Below are 18,683 nucleotides of genomic sequence, written 5' to 3' on the forward strand. Positions count from 1 at the left end.
CTTTAGGACCCCCCCAGACACCCAGCACCACGTCATTTTAGAGCGTCAGTATGCCATTGCTTTAGTGTCCTTGAGCCAGACCACCCTGAAGTGTGTATATGCCATTGTCTGAGGAACGTCAATAGTTCTCTGTGTCAGACCTGTTACATGTGCACTTGGCAGCTGAAGGCGTCTGTGTTGGTCCCATGTTCCTATGTGTCCGCATTGCTGAGAAAACGGATGTTTTATTATATGCAAATGAGCCTCTAGGAGCAACGGGGGCGTTACCATTACACCTAGAGGCTCTGCTCTCTCTGCAACTGCCGCAACCTCTGCACTTTGACAGGACCAGGCAGTGTAAATGTCACCATCACACCTGGTCCTGTCAATCAAAGTAAAGAGGGCGTGGCAGTTGCAGAAAGAGCCGTTGCTCCTAGAGGTTCATTTGCATATATTAAACCCTTATTTTTCTCAGCAATGCGGGCACATAGGAATATGGGACCAACACAGATGCCAACAGGTCGGCCAGTGCCATAGGGACAAATCTGCTGACAGATGCCCTATCCGATCTCACAAAGTGTCACCATCGTCCACGGACCTCCCCGAGGGCTGAGCATGCTGCTTGTAGTCCACATTCTTCTTCTACATGCAGCCTGACCTAGAAGATAAACCCCTTGTAGTAATCTTATCATAGTGGATAATCTGTACGTTTGTGTCAGGGGTTAGTCTGCTGCTTCCATTGCCTTCAGTCCGGGGTCCGGATTTAGCTCTGGGCAATGAAGAAGTTAATAATAGTATCTTACATCTGGCGGTGATGTCATCCCTGTAGTTGTAAAAAGTCCTCCAGGAAGTGTAACTTTTAGGTGGAACGCCCCCTTATTGAGGCCCTTGGCGCAGGATGTAGATTGTAGCTGATGTGTCCTGGGGGGTGGGTCAGTGTAACACCTCAGAGGGGGGTGGGGGGCTTTCACAATGGAATCTGTGTGGGGGCAGGTCTGGTGGTCTCTATGAAATCTGACTCCCCCAGTAGGTTGGGATTCATGTGGTTTACATTATGGCTCCAGTCAAGACTTTCCAATACGTCAGGCGGATGTCATCCCGAGCTTCGGTATTAGGATCCGTAGAGGGTCTTAGAGGGTGGCGTGGATGAGAACAGCTGCCAAGAGAGAAAGTCCAGAAAATGTTTTCTCTTTGCATTAAAAAGTAATTTGGTCCCACATTCAATTTCTATAGCTGTTTCTTAATTTTTTTTAAATTGCATGCCAAAGCAAAAAAAAAAATATTGTCAATTTTTTATATTTTTTTTGGGTAAAACTCGCAGCTGTAAAGTTCTACAAAAATTCTAATGGGTCAACTAGCTTCTTATAAAATTAACCTAAAGCTGGCCATACACCTGACACCAAAGTCAGAGGAAAAAAATCATCTATTTTGGCTGACTGCGAACTTTCATCCGTGATGGCCAATGGCAGACTCTTGTTGGCCAAAAATATAGGCCACGGCATTGTAATCTGAAGCTACATGTGTATAACACGGTTGTCTAAGTTTGGGGCTGAGCCGCAATACCAAGCGGCCTTCTCTCAGTGACAACTCGGTCACGTGGTCTAGGCGCAGCTAAGCCCTATTCAAGTGAATGAGCCTGGGCTGCAATACCAAGCACAGCCACTATACAATGTACGGCGCTGTGCTTGGTAATCTGCAGGAGTGAGCGCTGCTGCCTTCTCAAAATAGCTGATTGGCGGAGGTCCTGGGTGTCAGACCCCCACCGATCAGATACTGAAGACCTTTCCAGAGGATTGGTCATCAGTAAAAAAAAAAAAAAAAAAATCCTGAAAAACCCTTTTAAGCCCTGTTGCTTAATTTTTCATTTTATATGTATTTGGGCAATCTGAAAAGGTTGCTTTTGTGGACACAGTCTTTAAGAAGGTTAATGATGGATAATTTCCTTCACGCCAGAGTCTTTCTGATTCAGAGGTATTAAGAGATTATGGCGTCTGTTTTTCTTTAGGGCAGCTATAAAAGGATGGAAAATTAGCAAACAGTAGATAAGAAGAAGCGATTCTACCAGGTGTTATGTGCGAGGGTAAATAGGATGAGGTACCATCTGATACTGAAACAGCTGTGTAATGACAGGCACCAAAGCTTCATGAATGGCCAGAATGTACGGGTCTAAAGAACATCAAAATTACAAACTGATGGTAACAACTTCAATACTGCTTGTCACAACTCGTGAAAAACGGATGTCTGGAGACTTGGTGAGGATTCTCCTGCTCAAACCCCACTGAAAGGAAAAAAGTTCAAGCCACTACCGATATAAACATCGATTCTGCAGTTAATAATAATACATCCTATATATAGGAAAATAACTACTATAATACTGCTCTATGTACAAGAATATAACTACTATAATACTGCCTCCTATGTACAAGAATATAACTACTATAATACTGCCTCCTATGTACAAGAATATAACTACTATAATACTGCCTCCTATGTACAAGAATATAACTACTATAATACTGCCTCCTATGTACAAGAATATAACTACTATAATACTGCCTCCTATGTACAAGAATATAACTACTATAATACTGCCTCCTATGTACAAGAATATAACTACTATAATACTGCTCCTATGTACAAGAATATAACTACTATAATACTGCCTCCTATGTACAAGAATATAACTACTATAATACTGCCTCCTATGTACAAGAATATAACTACTATAATACTGCCTCCTATGTACAAGAATATAACTACTATAATACTGCCCCCATGTACAAGAATATAACTACTATAATACTGTTCCTATATACAAGAATATAACTACTATAATACTGCTCCTATATACAATAATATAACTACTATAATACTGCTCTATGTACAAGAAAATAACTACTATAATACTGTCTCCTATGTACAAGAATATAACTACTATAATACTGCTCTATGTACAAGAAAATAACTACTATAATACTGCTCCTATATACAAGAATATAACTACTATAATACTGTTCCTATATACAATAATATAACTACTATAATACTGCTCCTATGTACAAGAATATAACTACTATAATATTGCCTCCTATGTACAAGAATATAACTACTATAATACTGCTCCTATGTACAAGAATATAACTATTATAATACTGCTCCTATGTACAAGAATATAACTACTATAATACTGCTCCTATGTACAAGAATATAACTACTATAATACTGCTCCTATGTACAAGAATATAACTATTATAATACTGCTCCTATGTACAAGAATATAACTACTATAATACTGCTCCTATGTACAAGAATATAACTACTGTAATACTGCTCCTGTGTACAAGAATATAACTACTATAATACTGCCTCCTATGTACAGGAATATAACTACTATAATACTGCCTCCTATGTACAAGAATATAACTACTATAATACTGCCTCCTATGAACAAGAATATAACTACTATAATACTTGCCGAAACTGCCGGCCGGATTCTAACAACGCTAGTGTAAAAGTACCGTAAAGGCTACTTTCACACTTGCGGTAGAGTGATCCGGCAAGCAGTTCCATTGCCGGAACTGCCTGCTGGATCAGGCAATCTGCATGCAAATGGCCGGCATTTGTAGACGGATCCGGATCAGTCTTTCAAATGCATTGCAAGAATGCATCCGTCTCTCTGTATGTCATCCGGAGAAACGGATCCGGCATTGCGGTATTTCGGTATTCCGGTAACTGATCCTGAATTTTTGCCGGAGATAAAACCGCAGCATGCTGCGGTTTTATCTTTTGCCTGATCAGTTCAAATCACTGAACTGAAGACATCCTGATGCATCCTGAACAGAATGCTCTCCATTCAGAATGCATGGGGATATACCTGATCAGTCTTTTCCGGCATTGTGCCCTTTTGACGGAACTCAGTGGCGTAAAAGAAAAAGTGTGAAAGTACCCAGAACTCATCATCTTTCCCCCATCTTGCTCAACTCCCCCCCCCCCCCCCCCCCCCAACAGACCTATCTATCATGATCAATGGCTGCACACTCTCCCCGGTCAACCAAGTCCGCTGCCTTGGAGTGACCTTGGATTCTGCCCTCTCCTTCTGACCGCACATCCAAGCCCTGAGGGAGGGTGCACTGAGGGAGTGCTGAGGAAGCGAGCGTCCTTCTCTCAGAGCGCCTGCGCCGAATGAGGTGCAGGCGCGGGATTTGAATTGCAGACAGGGCCAGTCGGAGGATGAGAGCGCTCGCTGGCCCTGTCAATCAGCAGGAGGAGGGGGCGTTTTTTTGAAAGGAGGATGCTGGTAGTGAAGTCATTTGCATATTTTAAAAGATCGATTTTTAGTGAAACCAAGCCACGGAACAAGGTAAGAGCCCTATATAGGGAATAGTCGTCCAATAAGGATTTTAATATGCCCAAAAATGAAAAATGAGTTTTGGGGGTGATAAATAATAATAAATAATACCCTAAAGAGAACAATGTCTGACAGTCTGAACAGGTCTCTGCAGACAGTAGAGGGGCATGGACAGATGGAGTAGTGGTGGGGGTCTCCTGCTGCCGTCAGTTTCCATACAGCCATGTACAGGATTTTGAGGAGGAGGGACGTGATGGAGTATTCTACTGCTTATCTTGTAAGAGCCATTTATGTACAGTTCACCGTAAGAGCGCCCTCTGCTGCTGGCTGAAAGCAGTGTAGCCCCCAACCACAGAAAGGATTCTTTACTGTAACAGCCGAGATGCTGTGAATGGTCTTCATTGACCTCTAAGATTTATATTTTAGTGTGGCTTATAGCAGCACAATATAATGAAATTAAGTTTACTGGCATTTACCTCTGACTCATGTGTGTATATACTGTATATAGTGAGATTAAAAAGATAGATATGAGATATATAGATAATAGATAGATATATAGATAGATATGAGAGATAGATAGATAGATAGATAGATATAGAATAGATAGATATGAGCTAGATATATAGATATGAGCTAGATAGATAGATATGAGATATATAGATAGATAGATAGATAGATAGATATGAGATAAGCAGATAGATAGATATGAGATAGATAGATAGATATGAGATAAGCAGATAGATAGATATGAGCTAGATAGATATGAGATAAGCAGATAGATAGATATGAGCTAGATAGATATGAGATAAGCAGATAGATAGATATGAGCTAGATAGATATGAGCTAGATATATAGATATGAGCTAGATAGATAGATATGAGATAGATAGATATGAGATAGGCAGATAGATATGAGATAGATAGATAGATAGATAGATATGAGAGAGATAGATAGATAGATAGATATGAGATAGATAGATAGATATGAGATAGATAGATAGATAGATATGAGAGATAGATATATAGATATGAGATAGATAGATATGAGATAAGCAGATAGATAGATATGAGATAGGCAGATGGTGTTGGCAGTGGAATAACCAGGTCTCTATCAGGCTTAGGGCTCATTCAGACAGCCGTAAGTGTTTAGAAGTCCGCAAATTTCGGATGCGGAGAACACTGTTACCAGCCATGTGCGTTTTGCATTTTTCCAGCGCTATATAGAAATGTCTATTCTTGTCCACAATTGCAGACAGGAATAGGACATGCTCTATGTTATTTGCAGGGCAGCGGAACGGAACTACAGATGCGAACAGCACACGGTGTGCCCTGTTGAAATTAACGGGTCCGCACCCGTTCAGCAAAATGCAAATGAGCTTTTAACAAGCTCCGCCTCTAAGATGTAAGACAGCTATCCTATAAGTCAATGTTCGGCCCTTTAAATAGGCCTTGAGACATGACTCAGATATAACAGGACAGCTGCCTTACATCTGGGGCATCAGAGGCGGAGCTTGTTAAGAGCTCATTTGCATCCTTTCCTTCCCAGAATTCCAGAGGAGCATGTATGGCCTCTAAGTCTCCTCACGCCGACTAAGGTGCTCTCCCCAAGGAGAGATATTCCCAAGGAGAGATAGACTTCTATTATGACGGAATGAATAACGTAATGCCTCTGAAGGCATTCCGTCATAGAATTGCGTTATGGTCCGTGGTAACAGAATCCATTACGTAATTCACCTTTTACCAGTATACAAAGTGTGAACGAATTTCGTAGCATGAAATTCACTTACCTCTAATAGAGACGTTAGGGGGTGGGGGCTTTCAGGAAATCGCGTCAGGAAATGGTTTCGATGTCTTCTTATAGCCTCCCTGCGGCTTGTTTCAGATGTTGCTGTAAATGGCGGAAGTTCTTTACAATTTTTTTTCAATTGTAGATTTCTTGTGACTTTTGGAAGTAACTGAGTGATGTATTTGTAGATTTTTAAACAATGTAACAGAACGTCGCCACTTGAGGTTATTTATTGAGATGTTTTATAATTTAAAGGGAGTCTGCCAGCAGTTTTGATCATGCGATACTGCTGACAGCACCAGGTGGGGGCTGGGGAGAGCAGTAGAACCTTGCCTTTTGCAACAATTTTTTTATTTTTTATTATCAGAAGTAGTGTGAATATGACACTTTATTCTGCCAGGTTCTGCTTCTTAGGTTCCTGGAGGCGGAGCTTCACTGTGACGTTCTCTGTGCATTGAGCTGCTTCCCAGTCCGTCCCCTCTGGTCTGAGCGACAGCTGTAATGGTCTCTAGCTATATCTCTTTCAAGACAGTGGGGAAGAAAATTGTGGGGGCATCACATACAGTACCATATGTATATTCAGGAGAGGGGCTAATTGCTGTGCATTCTGGGAGATGCAAGTGCTTGATGAGCAGCTGCCCACCCACAAAAAGGGAAGAAAGTCCTCCAGATAAAGTGAGTGAAAAGCTATTTTAAATTTGTGGGAATAAAGTCACAACTAGGGGGAGCTTAGAACATAGGGGGGGATTTATCATTAGGAGAATATTTGAAGTCAGTTTTGCTTCAGGGCTCGTTCACATGAACATTTTTTGCGTTCCGCTAACGGGCCGTTTTTTGTGTTTCGTATATGGTCCGAAAACGGAGCCATTCATTTCAATGGTTCTGCAAAAAAAACAAAATGTACTCCATATGCATTCCGTTTCCGTATTTCCATTTTTCCGTCCCGTTCAAAAAAAAAACCATGTCCTATTATTGCCTGCAAATCACGTTCCGTGGCTCCATTCAAGTCAATGGGTCCCCAAAAAAAAAAAAAAGGAACACATACGGAATGTACTCCGTATGTCTTCCGTATCCGTTCCGTTTTTGCGGAACAGTCTATTGAAAATGTTATGCCCAGCCCAATTTTTTCTATGTAATTACTATATATGCCATACAGAAAAACGGAACCGGAAACACTACTGAAACTGAAAAACGGATTGGTTAAAAACGGCCCGCAAAACACTGAAAAAGCCATACGGTCGTGTGAACGAGCCCTCAGACTGTGTTGGAGTACTTTGTGCCACATTTATCAAATGTTGCATGTTGTTAGGTTTAAGGGCAAGCCAAATTTATCAAACACTTCTGTCTAGAGAAGCTCCTCCAATTGTCCTACTCCACCCTCCTCCTGGAGCGAGATTGCGACTTATTTGCGACTTTAAAAAAAAAGTCTCAATGATAAATCTGGAGTGAAACCCATTAACATAGCTCACAATGCCCACGTTTCCACCCATGTTACAAAACTGGAGTGACATGCAAAAAGCTGCAAAATTTTGCGCAAGGGAGTGCAAAAAAGTCACAAAAGCCCTATTTTGCCACTTTTTGATGCCATAATACTGATAAATCAGAGCCATAGTGTTAATATAATGACTACAATGAGCTCCCTCTAGTGGTGGCTGCAGGTTGTCAGAATTTTATCAATAAAATAAAAGATTTTGTCTTAGACCAGGAATGCCCAACCTGCGGCCCTCCAGGTGTTGCAAAACTACAACTCCCAACATGCCCTGATATGTCTAGGTTGTCCAGGCATGCTGGGAGTTGTAGTTTTGCAATAGCTGGAGGGCCTCAGGTTGGGCATTCCTGTCTTAGACCATCAGCCTCTGACAGCTGGGACTTGTAGTGCTGATGTCACTACATGCCCTTTTACTGCATGTGATGTTAGGCTAGCTCCATTTTCGGTCCCTGCTGAAAATATATATATATATTCCCTTCATTTGGAACTGCCGGAGTTTTTCTTTAAAATGCCCTTTTTTTAAATCCAAACAGATGTAGCAGAGCCGAGGATGTCAATGAGTTGGTCACAGTTTGTGTTGCTATCACAGGGTGTTTGTGATTTTGCTGAGGACCGCAGTGAGCTTTCCAGATACAATGATAACGTCAGCTCTGCTACATCTGTATTGGCTGAAGATTGCCGATGGAGCTGATCTGCGATGTCCTTGCTGTTATAAGGAATAATAATATCCTAACGATGGGAGCAGCGCGTTTGAAGCCGCCTTGTGATGTGATGCTTCCCTTTATCTCTACCGTATCTTCTAAGCCCGACTCCTGCGTTTTATGACTGCGCCTTGGGCGACGCTACATATACATAAATGACCTGGGAACATCCGGGGAATTGCTTTTTCACTGTCCTGTAGCATGAAATAACTTAAAGGGCGGAAATTATTTACAAATTTTCTTTTTCTAGGGTGACGGTAACGGCACGCGACATCTTGTAATTTAAATGCTTTTTTCGTATGGGTCTCATACCCAGAGTATTGCGGTTTTCATGCAACGATTAGGCATCATTTTGCTCTGTAATCGAACGCAGTCACTTCTATTTAGTTTCTGCAAAACCCTGGACTTAAAGGGATTGTCCAGGACTCAAATCTTAATGATCTATTGTTAAGGGCTCATGCACACGAATGTATTTTGTTTCCATGTCCGTTCAGTTTTTTCTGCGGACAGGATGCGGCCCCATTCACTGTCTGTACTGTAGGGGTCTAACGCCCCCCAGCTCCCCCACGATCAGCTGCTGGCGTTTGGGTAAGCACCTGAAATTTCACTTTCATTGGCGACATAGCCCTTGTACAGCTCGGTCCCATTCAAGTTAATGGCACTGACCTGCAATACCAAGCACAGCCACTATACTTTGTATGGCGCTGTGCTTAGTATACTGGGAGGAGGCTGTAGCGCTCGACCGCACCCTCACCGATCAGATATTGATGGCCTGAGTCCAGGACAGCCCTATAGAGGGGTCGTCTATATTAGTCAATGTTCTTCTTATTAGAAGGGTCCCCCGAAAATAAGCTTCTCATAGGTTACCCCACTTGTGCAATCCCTGGCGATCAGTTGTGATCTGCAGGAGAACATGGCAGCAAGTGTTCTATTTCTCCACAGCGCCCTCACTGGAGAAATCAAGTATTACATGATGTCAATGGAAATGATTGGGCTGTATAATGCATAATCCTGGTGGATCCCCCAGATACAGAGATGCTTTTAGATGCTCTTCATACATGAGGGAGGATCGGACCAAGGGAACCCCCTCCCCCACTTCTATTAACTACCCTTTTTCTGAATCAAACATCTCCTTTAAGCCTGCGGTCACATCTGGTGGTGTAGTGTGACAGCAATAACTGCAAGATGTGACACAGCCTAAGGGGTTAGCCCCCCTCTCCCCGTCCTGATGTGATTGCAAGCTCTTGTGTGACGCAGTGGTGGGAAGGGATGTTAGGAGGCGCTGACTTTTTGGCAGTATCAGCGAGGTGCAGGGAGGCAGAGCCGCGTCTGCGCTGCAGATAACAGTGTAGATAAAGGGGGGCACACACTGCCCAAAGGTCAGAGAAGTGGTTGGTATTTCAGTCAGTGACAAGCGAAATTCAATGAAGATGAGAGACGATGACATCACCGAACCAAGAACGAAAGGAAACTGAATCCAACACCTGCAATTATTATTCTTAGTAGTAACTTATATACATTGTAGCACTATAGCATTGTCCTGTACCCCAAGTGTCATTGTCCTGTACCCCAAGTGTCATTGTCCTGTACCCCAAGTGTCATTGTCCTGTACCCCAAGTGTCATTGTCCTGTACCCCAAGTGTCATTGTCCTGTACCCCAAGTGTCGTGTCATTGTCCTGTACCCCAAGTGTCAGTGTCATTGTCCTGTACCCCAAGTGTCAGCGTCATTGTCCTGTCCCCCAAGTGTCAGCGTCATTATCCTGTCCCCCGAGTGTCAGTGTCATTATCCTGTACCCCAAGTGTCATTGTCCTGTACCCCAAGTGTCAGTGTCATTATCCTGTACCCCGAGTGTCAGTGCCATTATCCTGTACCCCAAGTGTCAGTGCCATTATCCTGTACCCCAAGTGTCAGTGCCATTATCCAGTACCCCGAGTGTCAGCGTCATTATCCTGTACCCCAAGTATCAGTGCCATTATCCTGTACCCCAAGTGTCAGTGTCATTATCCAGTACCCCAAGTGTCAGTGTCATTATCCAGTACCCCAAGTGTCAGCGTCATTATCCAGTACCCCAAGTGTCAGCGTCATTATCCAGTACCCCAAGTCTCTGTGTCATTATCCTGTACCCCAAGTGTCAGTGCCATTATCCAGTACCCCAAGTGTCAGTGCCATTATCCAGTACCCCAAGTGTCAGTGCCATTATCCAGTACCCCAAGTGTCAGTGCCATTATCCAGTACCCCAAGTGTCAGTGCCATTATCCAGTACCCCAAGTGTCAGTGCCATTATCCAGTACCCCAAGTGTCAGTGTCATTATCCAGTACCCCAAGTGTCAGCGTCATTATCCAGTACCCCAAGTGTCAGTGTCATTATCCTGTACCCCAAGTGTCAGTGTCATTATCCTGTACCCCAAGTGTCCTTATCTTGTACCCCAAGTGTCAGCGTCATTATCCAGTACCCCAAGTGTCAGTGTCATTATCCTGTACCCCGAGTGTCAGTGTCATTGTCCTGTACCCCAAGTGTCAGTGTCATTATCTTGTACCCCAAGTGTCAGTGTCATTATCCTGTACCCCAAGTGTCAGCGTGTCATTATCCTGTACCCCAAGTGTCAGTGTCATTGTCCTGTACCCCAAGTGTCAGTGTCATTGTCCTGTACCCCAAGTGTCAGTGTCATTGTCCTGTACCCCAAGTGTCAGTGTCATTATCCTGTACCCCAAGTGTCAGTGTCATTATCCTGTACCCCAAGTGTCAGTGTCATTGTCCTGCCCCCCACATGTCGGTGTGATTGATAATTACACATAACCTTCTCCTGTGGGGTTCTGTATTTAGAGAGCTGTAACGTGATGTTTTTGCAGAATGTCCTGATAAGATTAGAAGGGGCATTGACTTTTGCGTTCAGTACAAATTCCAGTCTGTGCTGTTTCCAGAGACCAAATATTTGCCTCATTTTGGGGCTGACGCTTCCAGCAAGAAGCAACAAGCGCTGGGTTTCTATAGGTGAGACATGTCAGGAATGTGAGGCTTTGATTAATTATTTGCTTTGAATTAAACAGGTTTTTCCGTTATCTGCTCAGTAATTGACTGGCAGGAGCCGATGATGTGAACCTTGTAACATCTGTGCCGCCTCTGCCTGGCCACATGCATGCTCGGCCTCCTGAACGCGCATGGCCAGCCTCAGACCGTATTGCTCAGCGTGACCACATCCGCTGCCACGATCAGGGATGGACGCTTTCCTGCAGTCTCTTTGCTGCAAACAGAATGGCTGGAGTGAGGCCCCCTGCGCACATTGCGGAACGCGTGCGGAAAAACTGCAGGGTAGTGCGGTACCAGCAAAACGGATGAGATTACACAAGTCTCATGTGCACTTTGCAGATTATTTTTTGTGCGATTTCCAAATCCGCAACATGTCACTCATGTTTGCCCTTTTCCAATGAAGCGTGAGATCTGCGGCAAAACCGCTTCAATCCCGCACCAAAACCCCGCTCTTAGAATTTGCGAATGCCGGTTTGGATATGGTGCGGAAATGCACATAAATCAGCATGGATCTTACGTGTGTTCGCCACAATCGTCTGCAGGTGGTCTTAGGTAGCTTTTCACTTAGGGGCTGGCTACCTGACGTGACGCAAATCTGTGCGACTTTTCTGCGTCTTGCTGTCGCCCGACTATTTTAGAACCGTGATTTTTGCTGTGAAAACACAACCAGGTGACAGGCAAGACGAATTGTGCGACATGCATTAAAGTCAATGGAGTAAAAGTTGTGCGCCACAAAACTCGACAGGGGTCATTTACTATAGTGTTTGGCGCCTGTTTTAGTCTCATTTTCCCATTTTACACTGCCCAATTTTTTAGGCGTATTTACTAACGAAAATGCGCCTGTTTCGGAGGCGTTTGCACCTTGTTGGACAGTTTTCAGGTTGAGACTAAGTGTGCACCCCGTGGTCGTGCTGTGGGCTGCAATGCACGAACACAGTCCGTGGGGCAGCCGCAAGCGGATCGCGGACCCATTCACTTGAATGGGTCCGCGATCCGGCCGTTCCTCAAAAAGATAGGACACGTTCTATCTTTTTGCGGAACGGAAGTACGGGACGAAACACCATGGAAGCACTCCGTAGGGTTCCGTTCCGTGCTTCCGTCCCGCATCTCCGGATTTGCGGACCCATTCAAGTGAATGGGTCCGCATCAGTGATGCCGAATGCCCACGGAGCGACACCCGTGTATTGCAGAGCCACAAATGCGGGTCCGCAATACGGCAACGGGAAGCACACGTTCGTGTGCAGGGGGCCTAATTCTTGTGGCATTTCTTTTTAAAAAAATTTTTGCACATTTTTCTTTTTTTTCAGCTTATTTATGTAGCTTTGCCTTTTTCCCAGAAGAATTTGTCACCAAAAACATCCTACCTTTTACCCCACTCCAGGGGTGGCGTCGTTCTCTTCGTCTGCTTTAGGTTGGGCTTTCGACAATTTTGTTAAAATAGTCGCATTGGGGGATAGACGCGCGCCTATTCACAAACCTGTATCCAGTTGGGACTTTTTTTTTTACTAATTTGTGCCTTTTTTGCACCTAAAATCGTTAGCCGACCAACACATTGTCTAATTGCACACGATCCGCCTGCGCCCCGCCCCTGACAGGTACAAACACAATCGCCTCCTGTGCTGTACTAAGCAAAATAGGGACAGGCTAATCCACTACGCCTGTCCAATCGCACTCCAGAAAAGATTGCGCCGTGTTCTGCGGAGGGATTTGGATGCCTTCACCGTAGTAACATCCAGAACTCACAAGAATTGCGTTGATGGTAATCTGTTACCGCTTTCTTTCTGTTGGAAATGTTACATTGTATCTCAGCAGTTGCTCTTCGCTGCCACCTACAGGCCGATCCAAAATGATCTGGAGAATGAAACTTGTCAAAGCGATGAGATACAAATGTTTTCAGGCAAAATTACAATTGGGCGCGGTGTCGCCTGATACCACCACGTGCCCTCTGTTTCGGGCCCTTTTCTTGTCCTCTTTACCCACTTCCGATCCTTTATATCATAAAGCATTGGTGGAAGCGCCATGGCCTGGCCTATAAGTAGGAGGACCCAATTCAAGCCTACTTCACCCACCTTCCCTCCATGGATCCTCCCCTCTCCAGCAGGAGCACCAGTAGGATATGTAGCAGAGCCCAGGCGGTCAGATCCAGTATGGTCACGCTCTGCTCCTGCAATACCTAGCCAACCCTAATGAAGCCAGGTGTGTATGTCTTTACGGTTGGATTCCAAAGATTTTGGGGGCCTTTTAGTGGGTGCAGACGTTCCATGAACATTTCTTCTAGATTTTATTGTAATAAAGGGTCTGACAGATGACTGGTTCCACGACACTGTGGAGGATGGGAGTTATAGTGCAAATGATGGGACTGGGGCTCCCTTTCTTGTATGTCACTGAACAGAACGGAATGCTCCAAAAAATGCATTCTATTGCGTTCTCATACGGAGAGCAGCATGCTGCGGTTTGCTTTCCGTCCTGGGATGCGGTCAATGACCCGCAATGCAAGGCAGTGGGGACGGATCCGTTTTCCCTGACACAATAGAAAACGGATTCGCCCCCATTGACTTTCAATGGAGTTCATGACTGATCCGTCTTGGCAATGTTACAGATAATACAACCGGATCCGTTCATAACGGATGCAGACGGTTGTATTATCAGTAACGGAAGCGTTTTTGCTGATCCCTGCCGGATCCATCAAAAACGCTAGTGTGAAAGTAGCCTAAAATGTCAGTTTTTCGTGGCCGTTTAGCATCAATGTGCGCATCCGTTTTCTGGTTGTTTATACGTTGTTAACCTTTTCACCCTGGGAGTTTTTTTTTTTCATTTTTGGTTTTACGTTCTTCACTCGCTGCCGTTCTGGGGCCATAACTTTTTTATTTTTCCCGTTCACATTCCGTTTGCGGCACAAGTTGTACTTTCTAATTCCACCATTTAATATTGCATACAATATAGTGGGGAGCCGGAAAAAAACTCCCAATGGGGTGAAATTGGAAAAAAACACAATTCTGCAACAGTTTTATAGGACAAACGGACCCAACGCGTATCCTTCACGGATTCATCACTGACCTCCTTCTCATGGATTTGAACACGGACGTGTGAATGAGGCTTTAGACTGCCGGATTATCAATAAATGAGCATTCGTGCGATGATCCGGGAGTCTAATCAGCCGGCCTAATACTCCCATCGTGTCTTAGTTTTTGTGTTATCAGCGGCGGCTTTGTCTCTAATATCTGTCGTCCACCACTACAGACTGGGGGAAGGATTAGGCCGGGTTCACATCTGCGTCCTTAATTCCGTTGGTGAACAGACTGCGGGACTTCACTGTGTCCGGCGTACATGCCGGCCCTCGGCAGGACAAAAAATGTTACCTGCGGCATTTTTTGTCCGGCCAAAAGCCGGTGCGTATCCCAGTAAGCGGAAGGATCCTGTTACAGTGAATGGGGATTCGGGTGCACCGGATACGGTAAACTCCGGCGGTCTGCCAGAGACAAAACCGCAGCTGTGAACCCAGCCTTACCGTATATCCGCCTGTTATCAGACTGATGTGGTTGCAGACTATCGCTCTCTGTTATCAGCTACTCTAGACTGATGTGGTTGCAGACTATCGCTCTCTGTTATCAGCTACTCTAGACTGATGTGGTTGCAGACTATCGCTCTCTGTTATCAGCTACTCTAGACTGATGTGATTGCAGACTATCGCTCTCTGTTATCAGCTACTTCAGACTGATGTGGTTGCAGACTATCGCTCTCTGTTATCAGCTACTTCAGACTGATGTGGTTGCAGACTATCGCTCTCTGTTATCAGCTACTTCAGACTGATGTGGTTACAGACTATCGCTCTCTGTTATCAGCTACTTCAGACTGATGTGGTTACAGACTATCGCTCTGTTATCAGCTACTTCAGACTGATGTGGTTACAGACTATCGCTCTCTGTTATCAGCTACTTCAGACTGATGTGGTTGCAGACTATCGCTCTCTGTTATCAGCTACTCTAGACTGATGTGATTGCAGACTATCGCTCTCTGTTATCAGCTACTCTAGACTGATGTGGTTGCAGACTATCGCTCTATTATCAGCTACTTCAGACTGATGTGGTTGCAGACTATCGCTCTGTTATCAGCTACTCTAGACTGATGTGGTTGCAGACTATCGCTCTGTTATCAGCTACTCTAGACTGATGTGGTTGCAGACTATTGCTCTGTTATCAGCTACTCTAGACTGATGTGGTTGCAGACTATCGCTCTCTGTTATCAGCTACTTCAGACTGATGTGATTGCAGACTATCGCTCTCTGTTATCAGCTACTTCAGACTGATGTGATTGCAGACTATCGCTCTCTGTTATCAGCTACTCTAGACTGATGTGGTTGCAGACTATCGCTCGGTTATCAGCTACTTCAGACTGATGTGGTTGCAGACTATCGCTCTGTTATCAGCTACTTCAGACTGATGTGGTTGCAGACTATTGCTCTGTTATCAGCTACTCTAGACTGATGTGGTTGCAGACTATCGCTCTGTTATCAGCTACTTCAGACTGATGTGATTGCAGACTATCGTAGTGTTCTCGGATGGGGTCGCTGAGAGCAGTCCTCGCTGTCGCCTCCTGACCATACCGGATTATCGGATTACGCCGTCTCTGTACTGATATGGGTCTGGTTATGCGGCCGGCAGATGAACTGCTGTTTTCTTATTCTTATTCCTCTCTGGCTTTGTGTGGCGTTTCATAACTCGCCTCCATATTCCGTGCGAATCTGTCCTGCGGCACGTTTTACGACGACCATCTGTCACTAAAGTGGGAGATAACTTTTTACTGCCAGAATTGTCTGCGCAGAAGATGAGAGATTACGTTGCGTAGACTCTCGAAATGTGCAAAGCGAGATTAGCGCGTTTCATTCCCCGGAGACTCCCTCCAGAATGCGAGCGTGCGGTGTCAGAGCGAGGACATGCTCGTCACTTTTCAGGGGGAGGATCGTTCCGTCCAGGAGAAGTTCTCACTTGGCGGATTTCTTCTGCATTATATGGTAGAGCTGTAATACTACAACTCTCATCGTGCCCTGGCAGCCTTACTGCATGTGATGGGGCAGGGAATTTATGGTCTCCCTAGGGAAGCGTGCGTTCAGGTCCAGATGATGAGGTTCAGAACTTAGATGACTGGATGGAAATTCTCCTCCTGCGGCGCGGTTTACAGTCAGCGTGAATAAATACGAAATGTCAGATGACTGCAGCACTACGTGGCGACATTTCTTTGGCATTGTGTTATATTGTATGGGCTCTGTGTGCGGTATTATCTAGTTATCCTAGGGTGTTATAAATTGTATTTGGTGGTGCTGTCTATAGACTGTATGGCGGTATTTGTGCACTGTATGGCGGTATTTGTGCACTGTATGGCGGTATTTGTGCACTGTATGGCGGTATTTGTGCACTGTATGGCGGTATTTGTGCACTGTATGGCGGTATTTGTGCACTGTATGGCGGTATTTGTGTACTGTATGGCGGTATTTTTTGGTACTACATGGTGGTATTATTCAAGTTTTATATGAAGATATTATTTGGGTGCTGTATCGCGGTATTATTTGGGTATTCTAGGGAGATTATATATGTAGTGCTGTTTTATGGACGGCCTGCATAGTGATATTAGTCGGGCATTAGATGGCAGGATTGTTGGAAGTGTACTTGGTGTTGGGCCCCCCAGAAGAAATTTTTCTCGGGGCCCAACCTTTATCATTAGTAAGGCCTCTTGCACGCGACCGTATGGTTTTGCGGGCCCTTTTAAACGGATCAGATTTTCAGTTTTTTTTTTTTTTTTTTTGTTTCAGTAGTGTTTGCGTTCCGCTTCCGTTCCGTTTAGAAACCTAGAATGTACCGGCAGATGAGAACCATTTGGCCCATCTAGTCTGTGATCCGTTTTTTGCGGAACAGAAACGGAAGCATACAATAATGTTTAAACAGTAAGTACATAAAAAAAATCGGGCTGGGCATAAATTTTTTTTAAATAGATGGTTCCGCAAAACGGAACAGATACGGAAGACATGCGGATGCATTCTGTTTTTTTTTTTTTTTTGCGGAACCATTGATTTGAATGGAGCCACGGAACTTGATTTGCGGGCAATAATGGGACATGTTCTATCATTGAATGGATATACGGAAAATGGAATGCATACGGAGTACCTTACGTTGTTTTTGCGGACCCATTGAAATAAATGGTTCCGCATACGAATACAGAATCCGCAAAAACGGAACGGAAACAGGGGAAAAAAAAAAAGTTCGTTTTTTTGCGTGCCGTCTACGGTCCGTATACAAAACCATTCATTTCAACAGGTCCGCAAAAAAAAATGGAATGTACTCCGTATGCCTTCCATTTCCGTATATCTGTTCTGTTCAGAGATAGAACATGTCCTATTATTGCCCGCAAATCGCGTTCCGTGGCTCCATTCAAGTCGATAAGGCTGTAAAAAAATAAATAAAAAATGAACGGATAGGGAATGCATCTATTGAAAATGTTATGCTCAGCCCGATTTTTCTATGTATCTACTGTATACTGTATATGCCATGCTTCAGTTTCCGCTTGCGATCTGCAAAAAGCAGAAACCAAACGGAGAAACGGAACAGCAAAACAGAACGGAAGCGGAATGGAAACGGAAACGCTACTGAAACTAAAAAAGGAAAAAACAAACCGTAAAACACTGAAAAAGCCATACGGTCGTGTACAAGAGTCTAATAGGTTTTATATCAAAGAAATGGACCCTCGTGGAAAGCGATTCGCTCCAAAGGCAGCAAAATAGAATTTTTAATCCTGGACTTTTAGGCCCCATTATGATACTAGAACTAGTGTTGAGGGAACTTGTGTTTTAAGTTCGGCGTCTAAAGTTCGGGTTATCCATCCAATCCTTTTTACAAAAAGCTAATCTCCCATCCCTCACTAATGAACAATTAGTCACTTTAAATGAAGCAATCTCAGTGACCGAGGTAACTTCAGCCATACGTAACATACCAGCAGGTAAATCGCCAGGGCCAGATGGACTAACAGGAGAATACTACAAATCGTTTACCCACCTACTGGCGGAACATCTCCAGGTGATTTACCAGCGAGCTATGGATACGGGCTCATTTCCGCGAGAAAACCAGGAAGCTTTAATAGTTACTTTGCCCAAACCAGGTAAAGAACCTGATAAACCTCAGAACTTCAGGCCTATATCTTTACTGAATATAGACCTGAAGGTATATGCCAAGATCTTGTCTGTGAGAATGGCTCCCTTATTACTGAACCTTATACATGAGGATCAAGTGGGTTTTGTTAAGACTAGACAGGCATTCGATAACACCAGGAGAGTGCTAAATGTATTGCATTATGTCACGTCTTC

Source organism: Bufo gargarizans, unplaced genomic scaffold (assembly GCF_014858855.1).
Source record: "Bufo gargarizans isolate SCDJY-AF-19 unplaced genomic scaffold, ASM1485885v1 original_scaffold_1341_pilon, whole genome shotgun sequence".
Lineage (NCBI taxonomy): Eukaryota > Metazoa > Chordata > Amphibia > Anura > Bufonidae > Bufo > Bufo gargarizans.